Below are 9,649 nucleotides of genomic sequence, written 5' to 3' on the forward strand. Positions count from 1 at the left end.
CTCAAATCTCCAGAAAAGGTCTATAGAATCCACCCCTATTGTCTCGATCGTTACCTAAGAAATGGCCGAAGGAGGATTCCTGTCTGGGGACAACTGCGTGCAGTGACCACACTGTTTCACTGAAGTGTGTGGGCCAAAAGGAGATGAGGTAGGCAGTCAGAAGCTGAGTTTATTTTTGAGGAGGCCGTTCCAGTGCCCCCAAATACGGAATGCCTGCAGATGGTAGGGAGGATGGCGTGGCCAGCAAATCCCTTGACGAACACCCAGGGTTGGGTGGCTTTTGCAACAAAGAGGCAGCCTTGTCAGACTGTGGATGGTGTGAAAAGCCAAAAAGTTGGCATGGCTTAGTTACAAGGGCCACAGTGGTGTGGCCAGTCTCCTGCTCAGACTAGAACAGGAACGCTATGACCTGAAAATCTGCCCACAGCAGTGAGGCACCAGTGAGAGTCCAGAGGGGGGGGGGGGGTCAAAGGTCTGAGGTGGTCAATCATCCAAGAGCAGGCAGGAGCGATGCCCCATGCAGTGCAGCCTCTTTACTGTAAGACAGACAGTCCAACTTTGGGGAGGCATCCCAAAGCTGGTATGTAGCGGTGGCTTCTTCATCAGAAAGATACAATTCTTTACTTTGTGCTCCGTCCACAGCGGTGGATGTGTTACCGTGTTTGGTGCAACGATGGATCTAGGCAGTGGTATGGCCACTGAAGGCTGGATCAACAGGCTGATTCCGGTTGGTCATACCAGAGAAGGGTCCTGACTGTGGGCATCTCTCTGAATGACCCAGGCTGTCTGATTGGCAGATAAATTTGTTTCCACGGTTTGCAGCTCCCAAGAAAAATGTCTTCGATCAGCCGGTCTTGCAGACAAGACAGCCAGCCCATTGACAACAACACAAAAGGCAGTAAAAATGTACCTGGCCTCATCACGGGAAGTATTAGCCAGGGCTATCAGCACTGCCTTGAGTTCTGCACATTGAGCAGAATGACCATGCATACTTCTGATTTTTTTTTAATGTTTATTTGTTTTTGAGAGAGACAGAGAGACATAGCACGAACACGGGAAGGGCAGAGAGAGAGGGGGACACAGAGTCTGAAGCAGGCTCCAGGCTCTGAGCTGTCAGCACAGAGTCCGAAGTGGGGCTTGAACCCATGAACCACGAGATCATGACCTGAGCTGAAGTCGGATGCTTAAGCAACTGAGCCACCCAGGCGCCCCCATACTTTTGATTCTGCATTGTTAGTGCCGAGGTTGAATGTGGACATCATCGGGTATCAGCTTAGTTAAACCACCAAGGAACCAGGCAGGCACTTGGGGGACACTCTGTGAATTGAGGGCCCCATTGAGGTAGCAGCTTTGCTTCATGTGATGAGGTGAGGAATGAAGCTCTCCCCAGAGGGATCGCCACCACCCTTTCGTGTACAATTCAGATAATGTCAGGGCCAGGCCAGCTGTGCTCTTGAATAAAGAATTTCCATTTGACTGTTAAGGGTTTTTGTCCCCTTCTCTTGAGAGCCACCAAATCCAAGTTGACCTGTTCCAAAATGTCAGGTTGGAGAGTGACAGGACCTGTATAGGTCAGTAACAGGTTACTAGGTTCCTTTTTTTAAAAAGCCATGTAGTTTGGGACTGCGTCCGGCTGGTGGCGCTGTTGTGCTGGAAGATGGCCTCTGGCGTAATTGCGGCTGTTGAAGCCATTCTTCCCGTTAACTTTTCTCCTCTTGGAAGCCTATACAGTTTCTTCTGGGCCATTCGGAGTGCTCAGGAATCACCTGGGGACAAACAGTAGCCTCCGAAAGGGCAAATGCGCTGACACTTAGGGGCACGCACGGCACAAGCCTGTACAAGCACCAATACCAATTATATTTTCAGCCGTGGGGGCCCCGCGCGGTACACTGAATTGGCACAAAGGACCCAGCTACGGGCGCTTTCATTTCCTTTTCCTACTGCAAACGTTGCTCAGAGCCCAGCAATTGAAAAAGAATTTTTTTTTTACCTTATGGGAAAACAGACCAAGGAGTTTATTACTGTGCGCCAATCAGGAGCTGTCGCAACAGCTGCAGGAGACCTTGCCATTCCAAGGGGCGGGGGTGGGGTAGGGGGGGTGGCAAGGAGTGCTGGGGAAGGGGTGGAAGGAGGGATGGGGGAGAGCAGAGAGTGCTGCGGGGGAGTAGTGGGGGCAGCTGGCAGGATATTATTTTCTCTTGGCTTCCGGGTTTAGAGGTGGCATACCACTCCCCGCCCCCCCCCCCCACCCCCCGCCCCGTTCTGCACTGCATTCCTTGGTGCCTTCAGCTACCCCTGCTGCGTCTATCCATAGGACATGGTAAGGTGGTGCCATGGATGGCTGGATTCTAGAGAGGTACAAACGTTTGAGGCCCTCGCCTCTAGCAAGTTGCAAGCATACTTTCTCATCAAAGCAGCAGAGGGGAGAGAGGGACCCGGGCTCAGAGAGGGACAGAGGAGGTCTGGGCCAGTAAGCAAAGTTTTTCGTTGGCTTTGGGTTTGAATGGTGACCTGCAGGGCTCACCCAAATAAACTTGTACTGCTTTTGGTTCACCTAAAGTTCTATTTCTTTTTTTTTTTTTTTTTTTTTTAAATTTTTTTTTTTCAACGTTTTTTTTTTATTTATTTTTGGGACAGAGAGAGACAGAGCATGAACGGGGGAGGGGCAGAGAGAGAGGGAGACACAGAATCGGAAACAGGCTCCAGGCTCCGAGCCATCAGCCCGGAGCCTGACGCGGGGCTCGAACTCACGGACCGCGAGATCGTGACCTGGCTGAAGTCGGACGCTTAACCGACTGCGCCACCCAGGCGCCCCCTAAAGTTCTATTTCAAACATCCTGGCTGACACTGTTTATTTCAGCCCTTTGGGGTCTTTTGATGTAGCAGCCACATGGATACTGTTGCCCCACTATCAAAACATCCCTTGCACCTCCTGGGGCGCCTGGGTGGCTCAGCTGGTTAAGCTTCCGGCTGATTCAGCTCAGGTCATGATCTCACAGTTTGTGAGTCTGAGTCCCATGTTGGGCTCTCCGCTGTCAGCGCGGAGCCTGCTTCGGATCCTCTGTCCCCTTCGGCTCTCTGCCCCTCCCCTGCTCACACTCTCAGTCTCTCTCTCTCTCTCTTGCTCAAAAGTAAATAAACATTAAAAAACCAAATCCCTTCCACCTCCTGCATGGAGGAGAATAAGCGGGAACCAAAGCACCATTCTGGTGACTTATTTAACAGTCCTACCTCTCACTGCTTAACAGGTAGGCCAGTGTGAGACGCTCCCTTGAGCAGCTCTTGCCCTGCTGCCCACCACATGGGGGAGAGGGTTCACTAACATATGCCAGGGAATCTTTTCATAACCCCTGGCCTCGTCCACAGGGTCCTGCCTCTTCCAGAAAGCCCTGTCTCTGTCAGCATCCCATCCTCACTGCCAAAACCATCAGGGTCTGGCATTTGAATTTATCCTGCTGGTAAGTGATTAATTGGCCTCTTACGGTTTCATGGATGCTGGCCAAGATGAGGCTCCTGGGTCAGAGACTAAGAACTTTATTACTCACGGCACAGTAAGTAGCATAAACATAACATTTACATTGGCTCCCTGCCCCCCCCTCCCCCGCCCCCGCCAAGTCCCACAGGGACAATGTGAAGGACCTCAGGGGACGCAGTGCGTGCAACAGGTTTGTGTTGCTGCTGAGGAACACTGAGCCTGGGGGACCTACCTCTTTTATAGCAGGAAATAGGCAAGCCTGCTCTTCATCCTGGAGGGAGATATTACTACATTCCTCAGAGTTGCTCTGCAAACACAAGCCTGAGAGACGGCACAGGCTAAGAACAGTTAGGACCTTGCATTCTTGGCATACCCAGAAAGAATGTGCAGAGACGCTCCGAGCTCTCCCAATAGTTCCCACCCCGTGTCCACTTCCAGGCCATGCCTATCTCTTTTTTTAAAAGCCCTGCTTCTCAGTCCTGATGCCCAGACTGGATGGTGGGAGAAGGAACAAGGACAAGAGAAATCCAAGCTCTTTTAGGATCACAGACACAAAAGACGTAAGTAGAGGGGAGCAGTGTGCTTAAAGAACAGTATGTCATAACCAACTTGGCTTTTCTAACATATATAAGGATGGCCCAGCATTAAAAGGCTCATCCATGAATATTAACAGGTTCAAGGATAAATTTTGTTATTTCGATTAGCAGATACCTATGAGCCAGGAGTTGACAAAAATAACAAAATTCCAGCCTTCACTGAACTTACATTCAAGTGAGAGACAGAGACAAACAAACAAATATGTAATATGACATCTAGTAGTGACTGGGATCGTTGGGAAAATAAAGCTGAGGGAGATGATCGATGTCAACGATCTCACATGGTTTGATCTAATACATATGTGCAAGTGTAGTGTTTGATAAAGGTAGATTTCCCATCTGGAAGAAAAGATCATAAATGATGCTAGGGCAATGAGCTAATATTTTTGGAAAAAATAAGGTTAGGCATTTATCTTTCACCTCTTACAAAACTACATTTCAGATAAATGAATGATCTAAACCATGTAAACGCACAAAACCATAATAGCATTAGCAAAAATATTGGAGAATATATCACCTCGGCTCTTTCTGGGGTGCACTGGTCCGGGGGCCCTTCAGCAACAAAATGGTTCAGCAAGTTGCAGGAAACATGAATTTTCCTGCTGAAGAAGAGAAAATCTTGCAGTACTGTTCTGAAATTAACTGTTTTCAGGCATGCTTAAAGCAATCAAACATAGGCCAAAATTTACATTTCACGATGGGCTTCCTTTTGCAACTGGACCGCCTCACTGTGGATATATACTTGCAGGGACAATTAAGGATACGGTTACCAGATATCCTCACCAGAGTGGGTTTCCTGTTGACAGAAGATTTGGATGGGATTGTCATGGCTTACCTGTGGAATATGATATCGATAAAATATTGGGAATCAGAGGACCAGGGGATGTAGCCAAAACGAGGACTGTAGAGCAGAACAATCAGGGCCAAGCAATTGTGATGAGATATTCTACTAAGTGGAAGTCCAGAGTTATCAGACTTGGCCGATGGATCGACTTTGACACTGACTACAAAACGCTGTATCTATAATTCATGGAATCTGTCTGGTGGGTCTTTAAACAACCCTATGAGAAAGGCCTTGCAGATAGAGGTGTGAAAGTCATGCCCTTCTCTAACCGCGGGCAACACCCTACTTTCCAACATTGAGTCTCACCAGAAATACAAGGATGTCCAAGGTCCTTTGACATTTGTAACTTTCCTTCGGGAGGAAGATGAACACATATCCTTGGTTGTTTGGACGACCACTTCCTGAACATTACCCGGTAACCTTGTCCTGTGCGTTAATCCAGATATGCAGTGCGTGAAGATTAAAGATGTTTTAGGGGGAAAATTACTCATTTTAATGGAAGCCATGGTATCAGCTCTTGATAAGTTGGAGAGTGACCATGAGATCCTTGCAAGATTTCCCGGTACCTATCTCAAAGGCGAGAAGTACAGGCCCCTGTTTGACTATTTTGTGCAGGGTAAGGTTGGTGGTGCTTTCGCTGTGTTTACTGATGGCTCTATGCAGGAGGAGGAGGGCACTGGAGTGGTACGCCAGGCTCCTTACTTCGGTGCTCATGACTATTGGGTCTGCATGGACTTCAACATCATTCATAAAGACTCTCCTCCTGGGGCGTTCGGTCAGTTGAGTGTCTGACTCTTGGTTTTGGCACAGGTCATAATCTTACGGTTAATGAGTTTGAGTCCCGCATCGGGCTCGGTGCTCACAGTGCGGAGGGAGCCTGCTTGGGATTCTCGCTCTCCCCCTCTCTCTGCCCTTCCCCCACTCGTGCTCTTTCCCTTTCTCTCTCTGAACATACCTAAACTGAAAAAAAAAATTAAAAACCAAAAAAGACTCTCCTCCTGTTTGCCCTGTGGATGCTTCAGGCTGTTTTACTGCAGAAGTGACAGGTTTCACAGGACGGTATGTGAAGGAGGCTGATAAAAATATCATCTGGACCCTGGAGGAAGAAGGCTGACTTCTTGTTGCCCGCAACCTCACTCACCACGACCCTTTCTGCTGGGGGTCAGACACTCCCCTCATGTACCAACTAGTGCCTGGCTGGTCCTTGTGGGTGGAGCCCGGGGTGGACCAGCTGCTGAGGAGCCATGACCTGTGTTACTGGGTCCCAGAGTTTGTATGGGAAAAGCAACTTGGAAATTGGCTAAAGGATTCACGTGACTGGGCAATTTCCAGAAACAGATACTGGGGTGCCCCTATCCCACTGTGGGTCAGTGATGACTTCAAGGAGGCAGCATGCGTTGGATCAATGGCAGAACTTGAAGCGCTATTGGGAGCAAAGATCTCTGATCTCCACAGAGAGACCATCTCTTCCTGCTGTGAAAAGTGTTGTGTCGCGCCTCTGAAGTGTTTGTTGGTTTAAGAATGGCAGCATGCCCTATGCTCCAATTCATTATCCATTTGAAAACAAGAGGGAGTCTGAGGATACATTTTCTACAGACTTCACTGCTGAAGACATTGACCATACAATGGAGGATGGTTTTACACTCTGGTGGTGCTGGCCACTGCTCTCTTTGGACAGCCACCTTTTAGGAATGTGATTGTGAATGGGCTCATCCTGGCAAGTGAAGGCCAAAAAGCGAGCAAACGGAATAAGAATTATCTGGATCCACTTTCAATCATCCATAAATGTCGTGCCTAGGTCCTCAGATTGTATCTGATTAACCCCCCTGTGGTGAGAACAGAAAACCTTTGCTTTAAGGAGGAGGGGGTGCATGATGTCTTGAAGGACATGCTCCTCCCTTGGTACAATACCTATTGCTTCCTCATCCAGAACTTCCTGAAGCTGCAGGAGGAGGAAGAAATGGACTTCCTCTACAATGAGAACACGGTTAAAGAAAGTGCCAACACCCCACACTGGCGGGTCCTGTCCTTCATGCGGTTAGTTGCTTATTGGGCTCTTTGAGACCAAAATGGCAGCTTACACACTCTATATTGCAATGCTTTGTCTGGTCAAGTTTCTGGATGTCCTGACCAATTGCTATGTCACGATGAACCACAGAGGGCTAAAGGGTGGAAATGGAGAGGAGGACCGGGTTATGCCCCTGGAGACCTTGTTTAGTATCCTGATTTCTCTGTACGGACTGATGGCCCCTAGACACCTTTTCTTCCTAAATTGGTGTACCGGAATCTAAAGATGCTGACTGACCCCTGTTTCTGTCCAGGACACAGACACCCTCAGCATCCACCACCCCATGCTGCCCCATGTTCGAGAGAAGTTGACTGACAAGAAAATGGAGGGCACAGTATCTGGGATATGGTCTGTGATTGAATGTCGGCGAGTGATTCGAGACCCCAAAACCATTCTGACAAAGTATCTTTTGAAAAAAATTGTGGTTATCTGTCAGCATCCAGAAGCTGTTTCTATTTATTTATTTATTTATTTATTTATTCATTCATTCATTCATTCATTCATTCATTTTAGAGATAGATCACAAGCGGGGGAGGGACAGAGAAAGGAGGGGAGGGGGAGAGAGAGGGAGAGGGAGAGGGAGAGGGAGAGGGAGAGGGAGAGAGAGAGAGAGAGAGAGAGAGAGAGAGAGAGAGAGAATATCCCATGCAGGCTCCATGCACAGCACAGAGCCCAACTTGGGGCTGTTCCCACCACCTGACCCTGACATCATGACTTGACCCGAACCAAGAGTCAGATGCTCAACTGACTGAGCCACTCAGGCACCCCAGGATCAAGAGCTCTTAATGAGATCAAGTCTTTGGAGAAGTATATCACTGAGGAACTGAGTGTTGGAAAAGTTATGCTGTCCACAGACAAAATACACGTACGGGTTTTGCCTCAGGGCAGATCCTGATCCCGTGGTCCTCGGGGAAGCCTCTGAAGGGGGCCTTCAAGGCTGTGATGTGTCCATCAAGCAGCCGAGGGGGGAGGAGCCGGAGTGCTTCCAGGAGAGGGGAACCATTGCTGGAGAAGGCATGAACCAAATGAAGGGGACATTGGTCTCCTGTACGCCTTTGATCAGACAACAGGCAGGACGACGCGGTTTGTACACTTGGCTGCTCGGGCTTTGGTTCTTTTGGGCGTCACCCCTGACCAGTCAATCACGGATGAAGGAGTGGCTCGTATCCAGAAAATTGGCAAAAAGTGCAATCTGGTTGCAACTGATGAAATAGTAGCTTACTATGAAGCAAAGTCTGAAGGCAAGTGTCCGAAAAATGTTATCAAAAGCCACATGGAGTTCATACTTGCCACCATCAAGGCTCCCTTGGAAGCATATCCAGTTCCAACATCAGATAAAGTCCTTACTCCGGGGAAAACACAGTTAAATGGGTCTGACCCGGAAATCACACTCACCCAAGGATTATCCCCGCCGGGCCCTGCTTGTGCATGTTCATCTTAACATGTGTACAAATGCCAGCAAGCAAGGTGGAGTATTGCTTCTGGAAAATCCAAAGGCGAGAGCAGGGTGGACCTTTTAAAGCTGAGGTGTTGTTACTAGGATTTTTGGTGTAACGAATACAGGGCTGGCTGCCTTCCATGGTGAAACAGAAATATGAAACCAAACCGACTTACAGAGTCTCACTGGAAAAACACTTCGGGTGGAAGCAGGGTCTGCCCCCACTGTGGGGGGACAGCCCGAGCGCTATTCTCCGCCAGTGCATCAACCTGCAGCTCCTGAACACAGGCCTGCAGGAGTGCTTCATGGGAACAGTGGCACTCTCCTGCTCGAAACCCCCCTTGGGCAGAGTGGACTGGCCCACCAAGGTCTTTGGTACGAAGTAGCCAAGGTGTTTGGCCTTTGGAGCAGGAAGCTAAATTTCTGAATGAGACTTAAACAGATAAAATTACGAGGAAATCCCCATGAAGACTTTGAACTTAAAGACTGTATGTTTCAGTATTACCAACAACAGCAGACTTCTAACATTCATTACCAGTGTGGTTCAGGCAGCCTTACCCTGGCACATACCTGTCCCCTACACACACACACACACACACACACACACGCACAGAGGCACACGCACACTGAAGACAGTCATGTGTAATATGCTCCCTTTGGCCTGAAATTGAAATGGTATTGATTCATGAAGTGACTTGGAACCTCAGAGTGATATTCACACTTAACCGTAAATACCTATGCAGACATGTTGAGAGGAAGGCTACAACAGAACCTCAGCACTAGATTTTTCTATACTCGAATTCTCCAAGTGTACGAGGTAGAAGTGATTTCAGTGGCATAGCATAGTGTGTGTGTATATATTCTTTGGTCTTTTAAAATCTATTTGAGGGGCACCTGGGTGGCTCAGTTGGTTGAGTGACCGACCCTTGATTTCAGCTCAGGCCATGATCCCAGGGTCATGGGATTGAGCCCTGCATCAGGCTGTACGCTTAGTGTGGAGTCTACTTACGATTCTCCCTCTCTCTCTCTCTCTCTCTCTCTCTCTCCTTCTGCCCCTCCCCCCACACACATACTTTCTCCCTCTCTCTCTCTCTCTCTCAAAAATAAAAACTTATTTGAGATCTCTTGAAGAAGCGGACAGTATCGAATATATTTTTAAAAATATTTTGTTTTTAAGTAATCTCTACACCCAACATGGGGCTTGAACTCACAACCCTGAGATCAAGTC

At 48.5% G+C, this 9,649-nt stretch overlaps 1 pseudogene; it reads left to right on the forward strand.

Moving 5' to 3' along the window:
- Positions 1-4,483: 4,483 nt before the first annotated feature.
- On the forward strand, positions 4,484-8,946 carry LOC132666018 (isoleucine--tRNA ligase, cytoplasmic-like; annotated as a pseudogene).
- The last annotated feature ends 703 nt before the right edge of the window (positions 8,947-9,649 follow it).

Source organism: Panthera onca, chromosome A3, assembly GCF_046562875.1.
Source record: "Panthera onca isolate mPanOnc1 chromosome A3, mPanOnc1 haplotype 2, whole genome shotgun sequence".
NCBI lineage: Eukaryota > Metazoa > Chordata > Mammalia > Carnivora > Felidae > Panthera > Panthera onca.